Source organism: Topomyia yanbarensis, chromosome 3, assembly GCF_030247195.1.
Source record: "Topomyia yanbarensis strain Yona2022 chromosome 3, ASM3024719v1, whole genome shotgun sequence".
NCBI lineage: Eukaryota > Metazoa > Arthropoda > Insecta > Diptera > Culicidae > Topomyia > Topomyia yanbarensis.
The window spans coordinates 135,616,788-135,633,148 of NC_080672.1; the positions used below are offsets into that span (position 1 = coordinate 135,616,788).

The 16,361-nt window shown below is 39.5% G+C and overlaps 1 non-coding gene across 1 annotated transcript; it reads left to right on the top strand.

Moving 5' to 3' along the window:
• Positions 1-15,753: 15,753 nt before the first annotated feature.
• Positions 15,754-15,826, top strand: Trnar-ucg (transfer RNA arginine (anticodon UCG)). Its single transcript has one exon. It is a non-coding gene; the product is annotated as a tRNA-Arg (tRNA).
• The last annotated feature ends 535 nt before the right edge of the window (positions 15,827-16,361 follow it).

The following is a 16,361-nucleotide window of genomic DNA, read 5'->3' on the forward strand; positions in this document are numbered from 1 at the left end:
CACTGTCCAAGCTAGTGATCGCGTACCGAGCCCAAATCGAAGAGCTAAGCATTGTCAACACTATCTACCTTGTCTGAGTGCCCGGACATTCCGGTATTACTGGAAAAAAAACTGGTTCTGACGAATCGGCCAGGGCAGCTACAGCGATTGAATTCGTTGGTTCTGAGCCTGCCTTGCCAATTTCGACAGGTTGGATAAGAGAAAATCCAGTCCCAGGCTTCATCCGAGCACCGCATTTATTGGAGAAATCTACAAACGTGTTGCCAAATAAAGGCATTTCTAGAACAAACGTGCCGTGTGGTTTCAAAAAAAAAACTCTTACATTTTTCGAAACTCCACTACGGTATGTTGACTAGGGTTTTAAGTGGCCCCTGCGAACTCAATTATCACATGACAACTATTCAGCGCGCTGAGTCATTTTCATGTGATCTTTGTGAATCCGACTACGGAATCTCATATCGTCTGATATGCAACTGTCCAGCAGTAGCGCAATTTTGAGTTTTCGGCTGTTAGACAACACTGTGCACAGTGGGCAAAAAGCGACCCCCAGAGGCACTTAATTAGTCGCCGCGGGATTCCTATCATAATTTATATATGAAAAGTTGCGGAATTTAATAAGAAATCAAACGCACCTAGTTTGGTCCATTGCACGCATCTGTGGCCAGAGCTAGGGGGGTTTGAGTACCCGGAGAACTCCCGGTATTAGGCAAAAAGTGATTTCCAGAGGCACTAAATTAGTTGCCGCGGGATTTCTATAATAATTTATATATGAAAAGTTGCGGAATTTGATAAGAAATCAAATGCAACTGGTTTGGTCCACTGCACACATCTGTGGCCAGAGTCACGGGGGTTTGAGTACCCGGAGTATTCCGATATTAGAGAAAAATGATTCTCACAGGCACTTAACTGATCGCCGCAGGTTTCGTATCATAATTTATATATGAAAAGTTGCGGAATTTGATAAGAAATCAAATGCAACTGGCTTGGTCCACTGCACGCGTCTGTGGCCACAGTTACGAGTGTTTGAGTACCCGGAGTATTCCGGTATTAGACAAAAAGTGATTCCCAGAGGCACTCAATCAGTCGCCGCCGGATTCCTATTATAATTTATATGTGAAAAGTTGCGGAATTTGATAAGAAATCAAATGCAACTGGTTTGGTCCACTGCACGCATCTGTGGCCAGAGTCGCGGGGGTTTGAGTACCCGGAGTATTCCGGTATTAGACAAAAAGTGATTCCCAGAGGCACTCAATTAGTCGCCGCGGGATTCCTATCATAATTTATATATGAAAAGTTGCGGAATTTGATAAGAAATCAAACGCACCTAGTTTGGTCCACTGCACGCATCTTTGGCCAGAGCTAGGGGGGTTTGAGTACCCGGAGAACTCCCGGTATTAGGCAAAAAGTGATTTCCAGAGGCACTAAATTAGTTGCCGCGGAATTTCTATACGAATTTATATACGAAAAGTTGCGGAATTTAATAAGAAATCAAATGCAACTGGTTTGGTCCACTGCACGCATCTGTGGCCAGAGTCACGGGGGTTTGAGTACCCGGAGTATTCCGGTATTAGACAAAAATGATTCCCATAGGCACTTAACTGATCGCCGCAGGTTTCGTATCATAATTTATACATGAAAAGTTGCGGAATTTGATAAGAAATCAAACGCAACTGGCTTGGTCCACTGCACGCATCTGTGGCCAGAGCTAGGGGGGTTTGAGTAACCGGAGAACTCCCGGTGTTAGGCAAAAAGTGATTTCCAGAGGCACTCAATTAGTCGCCGCAGGATTTCTATAATAATTTATATATGAAAAGTTGCGGAATTTGATAAGAAATCAAATGCAACTGGTTTGGTCCACTGCACACATCTGTGGCCAGAGTCACGGGGGTTTGAGTACCCGGAGTATTCCGGTATTAGACAAAATGTGATTCCCAGAGGCACTTAACTGATCGCCGCTGGTTTCCTATCGTAATTTATATATGAAATGTTGCGGAATTTGATAAGAAATCAAACGCAACTGGTTTGGTCCACTGCACACATCTGTGGCCAGAGTCACGGGGGTTTGAGTACCCGGAGTATTCGGGTATTAGACAAAAAGTGATTCCCAGAGGCACTTAACTGATCGCCGCAGGTTTCCTATCGTAATTTATATATGAAAAGTTGCGGAATTTGATAAGAAATCAAACGCAACTGGTTTGGTCCACTGCACACATCTGTGGCCAGAGTCACGGGGGTTTGAGTACCCGGAGTATTCCGGTATTAGACAAAATGTGATTCCCAGAGGCACTCAATCAGTCGCCGCCGGATTCCTATTATAATTTATATGTGAAAAGTTGCGGAATTTGATAAGAAATCAAATGCAACTGGTTTGGTCCACTGCACGCATCTGTGGCCAGAGTCACGGGGGTTTGAGTACCCGGAGTATTCCGGTATTAGACAAAATGTGATTCCCAGAGGCACTCAATCAGTCGCCGCCGGATTCCTATTATAATTTATATGTGAAAAGTTGCGGAATTTGATAAGAAATCAAACGCAATTGGTTTGGTCTACTGCACGCATCTGTGGCCAGAGTCACGAGGGATTGAGTACCCGGAGTATTCCGGTATTAGATAAAAAGTGATTCCCAGAGGCACTTAATTAGTCGTCGCGGGATTCCTATCATACATTATAAATGAAAAGTTGCGGAATTTGATAAGAAATCAAACGCAATTGGTTTGGTCCACTGCACGCATCTGTGGCCAAAGTTACGAGTGTTTGAGTACCCGGAGTATTCCGGTATTAGACAAAAAGTGATTCCCAGAGGCACTCAATTAGTTGCCGCGGGATTCCTATTATGATTTATATATGAAAAGTTGCGGAATTTGATAAGAAATCTAACGCAACTGATCCACTGCACGCATCTGTGACCAGAGTCAAAGGGGTTTTAGTATCTGAAGAATTTCTGGTATTAGGTTAAAGTAGTAAAACTGCCAAAATATTCGACTTTATTCGTTTTCATTTTAGTTTTGGGGATGTTATTTATGGAATTTAGGGGAGTGTGGTAATAGGAGAGTGTAGTGTATTTGGGTATCTTCGTGAGGAATGAACTAAATTTGGAGTAAGTTGATTTCTTTTCCGATAGAATTCAATAAAAAAGTATTTTTTCGCTGCTATTTTCCATGAGGGCAGGGCAGGTTTTTACACATAAAGGTGTCTCAGAAAAAAATTTTTGGCTATTTTTTTTTCTGAAAATGAAGCCATATTATATTATAGACATCACGCTTCGGTAATTATAATAACGTGACATTGATCGTCGGGGTGATTTTGATCACTCGAAACTTTTTTCGTAGATTACATATTTAGCTAGAATAGTCTACCTAATCATTCAAATTTGTAATGAGTTTTACTATAAAGTAGTGATTTATTATACTTTTTGAGTACATTATTCGATTTATTAGTACAAAGTATGCAAAAATCTTAACTTTTACTTTATCTTATTTTGACGAAGCTTCTAAAAGCATCTATTTTTTATACAACAAATAAATCTTAGATTTTAGCTAGAATAGTAAATTCCAAACGAGTTTTTATTTTTCTTTGGTATCGGATGTGCCAAATCGATTTTTGAGAGCTTGCTTAATTTTAGAAAAATGTTTTGTAAAACTAGTTAGCAACTATTTCAAATTATTTCAAGCTAAAATTCTCAAATTTTTTTATGTGCAATACTCCAATATGTTAAAATGGATGAAAATCTTTGTTAATTGATAAACCGCTGAAATAAAACAAATTTAGCAGTTAAATAAGTTTTTAGATACTTTTATTCTAGTTAAACCCGATTTACACGAATTTTGGTCATTTGAATTTTACAGTATAGTGAAATGCTGTATACAATGCCAATTAACATCTATTTAACAATGGGTATCGATTTAAAATTAGTTTAAACAAACATTTGAATGAAAAACATTGACATCAAGAACTTAATGTGTGTGGGAATATACAGGTTATCAAAGCCACCCCGGAATATGAAAACGGACTTCAAATTTTAAGGTTTTTTGAAAAAATAGTAGTAAGCAGAGAATTTCAGGTGAAACCATCCAATCATGTACTTCGTACATAAGTACATGGTTTAAAAATATTAAACTTGAAAAAATGTATATGTAATGATTACTTCGAAAAGTGATCAATGTCACCCCGGGTTACGGTACTATCGGAAAAGAAATTAAATTACTCAAAATTTAGATTGTTTTTCACCAAGATTGTTAACACCTAGAAGCTGAAATAAAAACGAACAAAGTCGTATATTTTGGCAGTTTTACTACTTTACTCTAATACCAGAAATTCTTCGGATACTAAAATTCCCGTGACTCTGGCCACAGATGTGTGCAGTGGACCAAACCAGTTGCGTTAGATTTCTTATCAAATTCCGCAACTTTTCATATATAAATCATGATATAAATCCCACGGCGACAAATTGAGTGCCTCTGGGAATCACATTTTGTCTAATACCGGAATACTCCGGGTACTCAAACACTCGTGACTTTGGCCACAGATGCGTGCAATGAACCGAACCAATTGCGTTTGATTTCTTATCAAATTCCGCAACTTTTCATATATAAATTATGATAGAAATCCCGCGGCGACTAATTGAGTGCCTCTAGGAATCACTTTTGGTCTAATACCGGAATACTCTGATTACAACAATCCCCGTGACTCTGGTCGCAGATGCGTGCAGTGGACCAAACCAGTTGCGTTTGATTTTTTGTCAAATTCCGCAACTTTTCATGTATAAATTATGATAGGAATATCGCGGTGACTAAGTAAGTGCCTCTGGGAATCACATTTTGTCTAATACCGGAATACTCCGGGTACTCAAACCCCCGTGACTCTGGCCACAGATGCAAGCAGTAGAACAAACCAGTTGCGTTTGATTTCTTATCAAATTCCGCAACTTTTCATATATAAATTACGATAGGAAACCTGCGGCGATCAGTTAAGTGCCTCTGGGAATCACATTTTGTCTAATACCGGAATACTCCGGGTACTCAAACCCCCGTGACTCTGGCCACAGATGCAAGCAGTAGAACAAACTAGTTGCGTTTGATTTCTTATCAAATTCCGCAACTTTTCATATATAAATTACGATAGGAAACCTGCGGCGATCAGTTAAGTGCCTCTGGGAATCATTTTTGTCTAATACCGGAATACTCCGGGTACTCAAACCCCCGTGACTCTGGCCACAGATGCGTGCAGTGGACCAAACCATTAGCGTTTGATTTCTTATCAAATTCCGCAACTTTTCATATATAAATTACGATAGGAAACCTGCGGCGATCAGTTAAGTGCCTCTGGGAATCATTTTTGTCTAATACCGGAATACTCCGGGTACTCAAACCCCCGTGACTCTGGCCACAGATGCGTGCAGTGGACCAAACTAGGTGCGTTTGATTTCTTATCAAATTCCGCAACTTTTCATATATAAATTATGATAGGAATCCCGCGGCGACTAATTGAGTGCCTCTGGGAATCACTTTTTGTCTAATACCGGAATACTCCGGGTACTCAAACCCCCATGACTCTGGCCACAGATGCGTGCAGTGAACCAAACCAGTTGCATTTGATTTCTTATCAAATTCCGCAACTTTTCACATATAAATTATAATAGGAATCCGGCGGCGACTGATTGAGTGCCTCTGGGAATCACATTTTGTCTAATACCGGAATACTCCGGGTACTCAAACCCCCGTGACTCTGGCCACAGATGCGTGCAGTGGACCAAACCATTAGCGTTTGATTTCTTATCAAATTCCGCAACTTTTCATATATAAATTACGATAGGAAACCTGCGGCGATCAGTTAAGTGCCTCTGGGAATCACTTTTTGTCTAATACCGGAATACTCCGGGTACTCAAACCCCCGTGACTCTGGCCACAGATGTGTGCAGTGGACCAAACCAGTTGCGTTTGATTTCTTATCAAATTCCGCAACTTTTCATATATAAATTACGATAGGAAACCTGCGGCGATCAGTTAAGTGCCTCTGGGAATCACATTTTGTCTAATACCGGAATACTCCGGGTACTCAAACCCCCGTGACTCTGGCCACAGATGCGTGCAGTGGACCAAACTAGGTGCGTTTGATTTCTTATCAAATTCCGCAACTTTTCATATATAAATTGTGATAGGAATCCCGCGGCGACTAATTGAGTGCCTCTGGGAATCACTTTTTGTCTAATACCGGAATACTCCGGGTACTCAAACCCCCGTGACTCTGGCCACAGATGCGTGCAGTGGACCAAACTAGGTGCGTTGGATTTCTTATCAAATTCCGCAACTTTTCATATATAAATTACGATAGGAAACCTGCGGCGATCAGTTAAGTGCCTCTGGGAATCACTTTTTGTCTAATACCGGAATACTCCGGGTACTCAAACCCACGTGACTCTGGCCACAGATGTGTGCAGTGGACCAAACCAGTTGCATTTGATTTCTTATCAAATTCCGCAACTTTTCATATATAAATTATTATAGAAATTCCGCGGCAACTAATTTAGTGCCTCTGGAAATCACTTTTTGTCTAATACCGGGAGTTCTCCGGGTACTCAAACCCCCGTGACTCTGGCCAAAGATGCGTGCAGTGGACCAAACTAGGTGCGTTTGATTTCTTATCGAATTACGCAACTTTTCATATATAAATTATGATAGGAATCCCGCGGCGACTAATTAAGTGCCTCTGGGGGTCGCTTTTTGCCCACTGTGCTGTGTTTGAACGGCTGAAATTCATAGTCATACTAAAGTTCCTTATCCAGTGTGGTAAAGAGCTTTGGGCTTACTCGCAGGCTATTTGTGAGATTAACTTACCTGCTGTTTGTTTCTGCATTGGTAATTTTCATACCCTTCCAATTATATTTTGTATCTCGCTGATTGATTCTAGAGCTAATAGTACTAAAGATATAATCAAAACGAAATGAAGGTTTTTGACAATTGGTTGAAACGGGAGGTTCTCCTATGGAAACTGATGCACAGTGGTTTTATTTACCGAACACGTGCAAAAAATTATTCAGGCGAAAACGTTATAACGCACTGCAATGATATCTTCTTAGATTTTTTATGATGATCCAAGGGCTTCATTTTGGTGGATTTATCTCCTTTGGAGTGATATATTTCTTTCAAGTTTTTTGAAGTGTGAAAAACAAGATTAAAAAAATGTTAAAGAATCGTTTTTGCGAACACCCTTACTGAAGACCAAAAATTTACATAGTACAATCGAAGTTATAGAACAGTGATTTTCAACCAGAGGTGAATTTACCCCTAGGGGTCAATTAGACATTTGTAGAGGGTGAATATTAAGGGGTAAATTTTAACTTTTTATTTTAGTATTTCTGTTGGATTTTTGTCTTTTAATATTGTTTCAGTGTGTCAAGAATTAGGATGTTGGCTGAGCGTTTCTAGGATTTTATCAAAGTGATTTTTTGCATAATACCAGGCGTTTGGTTTCTTGGACCAAAAGACAAGAGTTCGTCTTCGCTTTCTCGTCAGCAAACCAGAACTATATTTGCTTCCCGGGACATCACTCGGGACATGTGGCTTTAGGCGTTCACATATGTCGTGTGAACTGTTTGGAATTTTTTGTGTTAAACTAGTGCTAATTTGGGTACTAGTTTAGATACATCGTCTAACTAGACACCCAGATGGTGCTAGTTCTAACTAGACACCCAGATGGTGCTAGTTACTGTCGATATGAATTCGAAACACAAAAAAAAAACAAACAAAACTTAGTTTGTCATTGTTCTCGAAATCATCTTCGCCCACAAAAAGTTTATCTGCTGATATATCATTTGGACGTGTTTATCTAACTATTTAACAGCCGCTAGCATATTAGCGCCATTATCACATGTAACGGTTAATACCTGTTCTAGCGCTATATTGTATTTCTTGAGAACTTTTTCACTCTTTTGTACAAGATACTTGGCAGTCTGTCGTTCGTTAAATTCGATCATTGCTTAGTTTAGATGATAACTGCTTGCCCATTCCAAAATTGAGCATTCATGCCCAGGATGTGCCGAGCATGTCGAGAGGCCGAATGAAGTTTCAAACATATTAGCTTTCCGCGTACTTCCTCTTCTAATATTGCTGTGATGTGTGTCGATTGAACGTTACTAATCGGCAAATTTTCAACAGTTTGTCGATTGAGAGCAACGGGTACTTTCAATATTCGTCGCCGGTTTGCTTGAGTGATCTATCCCTTATTATCGCATTTAAATAAACCACGGGCGCGAGTGAGTTTCGCATGCTCGCTTCGGAGATGACGAAGGAAATTTTCGCAGTTCAACCGTTGAGCCTTTTGTTTGTTGGTGTAATCTGAATTTTTGTCCATACGCCACATCAAACACCCGTTTTGTAACGCCAAGCAACCTTCGGCGATACTTCCATAAGATTGCTTACTGCCACCCGTATCATTTTCACTCGCCTAAATTCGACCCACACCACTCATAGAATTCTCCCATGCATCACCGTCATCTTTATCTGTAACGTGACCATCAGCTTCATCTCACAAATCGTTCATATCGTCTATAACGCATTGGTTTAATTTGTCCATTTCGGAGGATGTTAAAAACTCGTAAACATACAAAAAAAACAAATTAACATTCAGCTTCTGCAGCTGACCAGGTCAACTCTGCGAATGAATAGAAAAGAAAACCTTACATGCAGCATTAATTTCAAATCATTCCATACGTTCATGACTGTACTACCTGAACGAAGACGCTCGACGCTTAAAAATATTTTTCCGACAACACCAACGTGTCGGTTCTTCCACAAAGAATGCTATCCAGTCAAAAAAGGCGGACGAACATGGTCAGACGATTTAAATACTTTGACGTTTGACTCAACTCGCCTGTGCTAATTGCCCCTAGGAACAAATACAATTTGCAAATGCGATTTAAAGGCAATTTCAATACTTAGACATTTTCTGGCGGCTGAAATGGACTTGGTTGTTTTTCGCATTTTTCTAATATGGTGGTTCATGTTTGGCCTAAGCTTAAAATTGTTTTTGAAACAATTCGCGTGTTCTCGCTTGAATTTTGTTTGTCTAGTGCATTTGATTTGGCCAACGAATGAGGGAAATAGGGATCTTTAGGGGTGTGCGGGTTAAGGCATTTTCTGATGCAGATTAGTACTTTGAGGTAATATCTTAATCCTTTTTTCTATTTTTAAGCCCAAAACTATTAAAAAAACATTTTTAGTTTGTTTCCTTTTAGGACAATAAAAATGTTTCCTTTTAGGACAAACTCATGCGACTTGCACGACTCTATAGGTTGCCTTATCAGATCTACCATAGTTTGCAGATGAAACTTGGGATTGCAAGCTGCTAGCGGATTGCAAAAGTACCAGCTAGGGTGATGAGCCTATTTTCACCATACTAAGCAAGGTGCCTCACTAATTCGGTAATTTCTTGCCTTATAATCAATGGAATGCGTTAAAATTTACATCAACTGCTTTGCTTCGTTGTTAAGAACCAATATAATAACACAAATGCGTTGAAAACAGTAAAAATCTCGTGTTTGAGCACAATAAAAACTCGAATCGAGTGCCCCTATTGTCGCGCTACCATTTGACTCAATGCGTTGAACAAAGATGGCAGACACTGCTCTAACCAGCGGCTTCAAATGCGTAGGGTGATAATAGAAACATGGCGCAAATAGGCTCATCACCCTATGTGGGGTGCTGTTCCGGTTAACAATGAGGCGAACGAGATATTTGCAGATACGTCATTTAGTACACTCAAAACATCCAAATGTTAATTCTATTTGCTTCAAACGACTTAAAATCCATATGAAGAAGAAATGCTAATGTTATACAGCGCACATAAACCTTCTATGTGTTAACTGTATAAACTATGTATGCGCACACATAAGTTACATGTGCGTAATGTTATATAATCGGGTTGTATGTGCCTTATAGTTATGAAATGTGAATGTAAGATTAATATTTCTTGTAAATACACACATTAGTTTTATGAGACAGCAAATAGTGTCTATCAGAGTGGGACATTTTTGTATAAAAAAAATAAAATTTGGCTCCGAATAACTTTTTGGGTCCCATTTAGCTCCCAGAACAACTCTGAAATTTTTTAGCTCGTTCGGTGAAACTATATTTTTTTGCCCACGGTTTAAAGTTTGCATGGGACTTCGTATGGGAAAATTGTCTTTTGCAAATTAATTCTTCCAAGAGTCGCCCGTTATCTCCTAAAAATAAACAGATATCTGATTTTTATAGGAATGGAAACAAGGTCTAGAAGACTGCAAAACGATCTGATGCTTGTGGAAAAAGTTATTAAGCTAAAACCGATTGATGCCCTGAAGATTGATGAAAATTTCACTTTTCATAGCATCACTGCTTCTGACGGTCTTATTATATACAAAAATTTTAATTATGTACAAAAGACGCCTTAATTTATCCCTCAAAACCTGGCGAAGTGGCCAAATTGTATAGATAAACGATTTAGACACGTTAAGAGAGGATTAAAACAAAATTGCATATAATTGGACAACCAACAGCAGTGGTGCTAGAAAAAATGAATATTTTATCAATCGTCAGAGCATCAATCGGTTTCTGCTTAATAAATTTTTTCTCAAGCTTCAGATCATTTCGTGGTTTTCGAGACTTTGTTTCTTTGTTAAATTTCCTATACAAGCCACATAACGATGGGCGACTTCTGGAGGAATTATTTTGTAAAAGTTAACTTTCCCATGCAAAATCCCATGTAAACTTTAAACAGTGGGCGCAAAAATATAGTTTTACCGATCGAGCTAACAATATTCACAGTTGTTTTAGGACCCAAATGGTACCTAAAAAGTTGCTCGGAGCTGGAATCTATGTTATGTCCCACCCTAGTGTCTATATGCCACCGCGAATTTCTAAAAAAATATGTGTAAACTCAATAGACATAACGTTTACATTTTTATCAGTGTAGGACAACTGTCAGTTTGTTAGCCGAATTTAATTTTTTTGTTGCAGAATTGAGCATATCTATTGTCATATCAGTTTTCGCCACGATCTGCAATGACGTAGACCCGCTTATTTCCACACACCTGGCTACGTCCTTACAAGCGTTTTTATGTTGATAATAGTCCGATCATCTACTTAGTGAAAACGCTCGGAACCGAAACAGTTTTCATAGATGACGGAGAAAACAAAAGGCGAATCAAATGTATATAAACATATATTGGAAGTCAATATAATCAAAATAACATGGAAAAATCTCACCGGGAACTCCGTGGTGCCTTCACGACTTCCGAACTGCCGTCTGGGCTTCACACCAGCACGCAGAAACAGTCCCAAAAGCCGGCAGATCAAACATCAAACATCAACCAATAGTCTCTTGTTGGCATCACGTGGGTAACTGTCTTCCCGGGAACGCTGCGTCTAATGATTCACTGATGATTCACTATCAGAATTACGGCACCGAGAGTGAAAAAAACTGTTTTTTCTATCAAAATACACTGCAGAAAACTGACAGCGAAAAAAAAACGTTCTCGGTGTACTTGAGCGGTTTGGTTTCCCAAAAATAGAATTTTTTCCAATAACAAAGCTGTGTTGGTAATAAATTCGATGTTTTAGGTGTTGTTGAAAGTTGATGCACTCACTAGCGCCATATAATGAGATTATCCCAAACTAATCTGTCACCATATGGTAGTCTTTGATTTCTCGAGCATTTTCATTGAAAACAGTACCCTTCTAAATAATCTCGTTATTGAGAAAAATATTTTTTTTTACATTGATTGAACTTTGAAATTAGTTTTTAGCGTTTCGGATTCTCCGCATCACTAGCTAGCACCATCTTGGTGATAATTAGATGTTGAATCTAAACTAGCGCCAAAATCAGGAATTGTGCCCTCCTGTATGAAAAAAAACAACTCTTTTATGCATATTAATTGAATATTTGTTTTCGCACTGGCACCGTCTAGTGGGATAATTCCATGTTATTATTTCCACCATCCAGAAGCTCTTAACTTTCTGGACAAATTTTCCTAAGGCATCACCTTTCAAAATAATCAGTGCTTCGATAGATTTCATGTGAAACCCATTCAATGTTAGCCGCATTTACGATGAGAGGTTCGAATTATTTAATCTCTTTTAAAGCACCCCTGGCGGAACAGTTCTTAATTAATTGCAGGTAAGGTAAGGTAAGCACAAAAACTTTGCCAAAGAACGTACGGCACTAAATGTTAACGCAGACGAAATATTCGGCCACAGCCCCAATTGGGCGAAACCCCTTAAGCTATGGAACTCCTACTACGCGGATTCTTTTTCACGTCCTCAGTTATCCGTAGGAGAAATGAATTTGCATGCCCGCAGGACTGTATGTACTTGCATGAAAGTTGATAAATATATCTCACTTTTAAGGATTAATTGAAATCACAACACAATACGGAAGGGCTAGTAATGTCCATGAATTCCTCCGAAGACATCGTGGACCCAAATTTAACGACTTTGGACAATAAACCATTGTGTGAAGATTCAATCCACACAAAAATATGAAAGTTCTCATATAGATGAACAATTTGTCAAAAATTGGTACAAAACCTTACATCTGTATTATAAGCTAACTTTTTTTTCGATGGCTTCGCTCGGAATGACCCATATTTGTTGTTTGTTGTTTGTTGTTTGTTGTTTTTTGTTTGTTGTTTGTTGTTTGTTGTTTGTTGTTTGTTGTTTGTTGTTCGTTGTTTGTTGTTTGTTGTTTGTTGTTTGTTGTTTGTTGTTTGTTGTTTGTTGTTTGTTGTTTGTTGTTTGTTGTTTGTTGTTTGTTGTTTGTTGTTTGTTGTTTGTTGTTTGTTGTTTGTTGTTTGTTGTTTGTTGTTTGTTGTTTGTTGTTTGTTGTTTGTTGTTTGTTGTTTGTTGTTTGTTGTTTGTTGTTTGTTGTTTGTTGTTTGTTGTTTGTTGTTTGTTGTTTGTTGTTTGTTGTTTGTTGTTTGTTGTTTGTTGTTTGTTGTTTGTTGTTTGTTGTTTGTTGTTTGTTGTTTGTTGTTTGTTGTTTGTTGTTTGTTGTTTGTTGTTTGTTGTTTGTTGTTTGTTGTTTGTTGTTTGTTGTTTGTTGTTTGTTGTTTGTTGTTTGTTGTTTGTTGTTTGTTGTTTGTTGTTTGTTGTTTGTTGTTTGTTGTTTGTTGTTTGTTGTTTGTTGTTTGTTGTTTGTTGTTTGTTGTTTGTTGTTTGTTGTTTGTTGTTTGTTGTTTGTTGTTTGTTGTTTGTTGTTTGTTGTTTGTTGTTTGTTGTTTGTTGTTTGTTGTTTGTTGTTTGTTGTTTGTTGTTTGTTGTTTGTTGTTTGTTGTTTGTTGTTTGTTGTTTGTTGTTTGTTGTTTGTTGTTTGTTGTTTGTTGTTTGTTGTTTGTTGTTTGTTGTTTATTGTTTGTTGTTTGTTGTTTGTTGTTTTTTGTTTTTTGTTTGTTGCTTGTTGCTTGTTGTTTGTTGTTGTTGCCCAAAAACAACTGTACTATCCTTATCAGATTTTCTCGACCTCCGCTCAACCCAAACAGAACAGCAGCTGAGCTGAGCAGCGGGGCCGCGGTTGAATGCTGATGTATCAATCGCACAGTTGGGAATTACTGCAACCCATCGCGCGCGCGGTGGGCATGTCGGTATGTATGATCCGGCTGTGATTCAGTCTGCCACTGGTAGAAGCACGCCACGTAACAGTCACGCCAGAGGACCATCTTGTCGTTCCCCAACTCCAAGCTTCCCATTTCCCCACTGCAGAGTAGTCACTTGTGTTCGATGCGACACAAATTGCGGTTTGAAGATGTGCAATAAATAAAACGGATAAGATACGCGATTTCGCAGCATTCAGGCAATGGGTTTTGGGGCTTTGCCGCAGAACCTTGTTCGATTATGTATGGAAATTTAGCGAATTATTGTTATGCTGTCGCTTCTGGAAGCGGGAATTATCAGCGCATGCAACATCCACGATGACGACAACGACCGGAGGCAAGATTGGATCGACCGCAGTAGCCACGACCGCTGATTATTCGACAATAATCTGTGATGGGGATCAACTCCCCAAAGGAGACTGCGCTCGGAGGTGCGTTTTAAAGTATGCTGCAATGATTGCGATACCATTATGGAACCACTGAATGGAAGAAGTTTCACCACTAGCAGAGAGCACGGGGCAAGCAGCAGCACACCGCAAGGATAATAACGCCACTAAATTTCTGGCACGCGTTCCAGGCATGAAACAAAGCAAGGCTGAAAAAGCTCGGGACAAAATGGGAAACGCGAAAAAGTGCCCTCTTCGTGTTACAGAATTAAACTTATTTGGGTAAGCAGTTTTTTTTGTCATGCCCGAGAAATAATACTAGTTCGTGTTGGACCGTCCTTTTCGGGTCTCAGCTTCCATTACAACCGGGGCAGTCATTATCTGTCTCTCGCTCGCTATAGCGTAAAGCAATAATTCATAAATTGTAAATCACGCAACACAGTTTGTTTTTCGTTCTACTTCAAAGAAGGAAATTATTAACTTAATATGCCGCGCTCAAAACTATACACTAGGACACTGGGCTGACGGGTTCAGGTCGGCAGAATTGTAAGCTAGTGGGATGCACCCTGTCCATCAACCAAAATTATAAATATCGATTATCGGTATTTATATGTACCGTCTTTGTAGTTTCGAAAAAGGCGTCAATAAGATAGTTTCTGCTTTTAACTGGAAAAATGCTGTCAAATCTCAATTAGGAAGTGCCAAACCAAAGGCAAAAGATGCATATTTTGCGTTTATAGCCGTTCGCCGAAAATCGTTCATCACAGAATGCAATCACTTTGTGTTAAAGAAATTTTCCTTTAAAAACATTCAGCTACAAAGTAAAATGGGTATTGAAACGAGAACGACGCCATCGTACTGCCAATGCAGCGACTCGGCTGGAGACCTCCGGCGGAATACATTTCTCGCCAAGAATGTGCTCAATTTCAATTTCCACAAAGCCCGACTCGAAGGCTTCCCTGCCTACGAACCCATCTGCTGTCGTTTCGTCGGCACAAGAAGTTTGTTTGTACGCGCAATAGTCGTACGGCGATTAAACAATGTTTGACTTTTTGGACCAACTCGTTCGCCTCTTTGTCCCCCAAATTGAACACACAAACCGACCCAGAAAGCAGAGAAAGAACGCAGTCTCGCTCTGTGTGTGCACTTATGGAGCTGAGCCAACTGCGTAAAAATGAAATTCCTGTGTTCCAGATTACTGCCTACATGCCACCAGCAGCCGGAGGAAGTGCGAACGGCCTCGGGCCGCTTTTTGTTGACTCTTCCTTCGACGACCGACGCAATTCCGAAACGCTGCCTGTGCTCTACTTTATAGGTTCCTCCTCGAAGGCAGTTCCCCTTGGGCTATACCTACCCAGTACATAGCAGATGCATAATCCCAAAGGCCGAACCGGAAGCTGTACATTTTCGCAGTTACGCATTCACAAATCAAATTGTAGTTTACCATGCTACCCGGGCTGCAAGCAAGAAGCATTTCGTTTGCTATCCTTTTCCCTTGCCTATCCCTTCGTCAGCACCGAACGGAGTGTAGATTTATGGCACGTTATCACACTTCAAGGAGCGCGCGTGCTCCGTCACTACGGATTGCACACGGATGGCGATATGCTGATGAAAGCGGCGTAGCTTATCTTGACAAATTGTTTGTTGGTCTATGATTCGCACGGACAAATGAAGGAAATAACGAGTTGGAATCGCTCGCCCTGTTGTCGTCACTGCGTCGGTAAAAAAGGGATCCTTTCCAGTGGTGGCCGTGTGGCCTAATGGAGAAGGCGTCGGACTTCGGATCCGAAGATTGCAGGTTCGAGTCCTGTCACGGTCGTTCATTTTTTTTTATTTGTTTCGTTTTTAAAGCGCCTGTGTTTTGTAAAAAAAATGGGTCTGTTATCTTTTAAGAAACGAAACATCGAAAAGTTTAATCAGGTTTTCCTCGTGCATACGACGGTCGGATTCTTATTTATATGGTTGTTATTGTATAATCTTTAAGAGCGAATTTTCCAAAAGTGCTCCGACTTTGATGAAAATTTCAACGTTTGTGTATATCTGAGATTGACTTTGATCCAATATTATATTCTTACTTTGAAGGCAAGTGGGGTAAAACGGGCATTAAAAATTGGTCCGAAGAAAAAGGTCGAAATTTTAAAAATTTTCCAACTCTGGTTTAACTTGATGAAATCTGATTCTTTATAGTTTTTCGGACAGGGATTTGGGAAGGGTTGAAAACAGAATATAACTGCACGATTTGTAATTGACACATTCAAAAAACAATAATATTTTATCTTGAACAAAATGACAATTTTAAAAACGTTATAGCTCTTTGTAACAACCTAATTGAGGGTAGGTTTGTGTGGATCAAC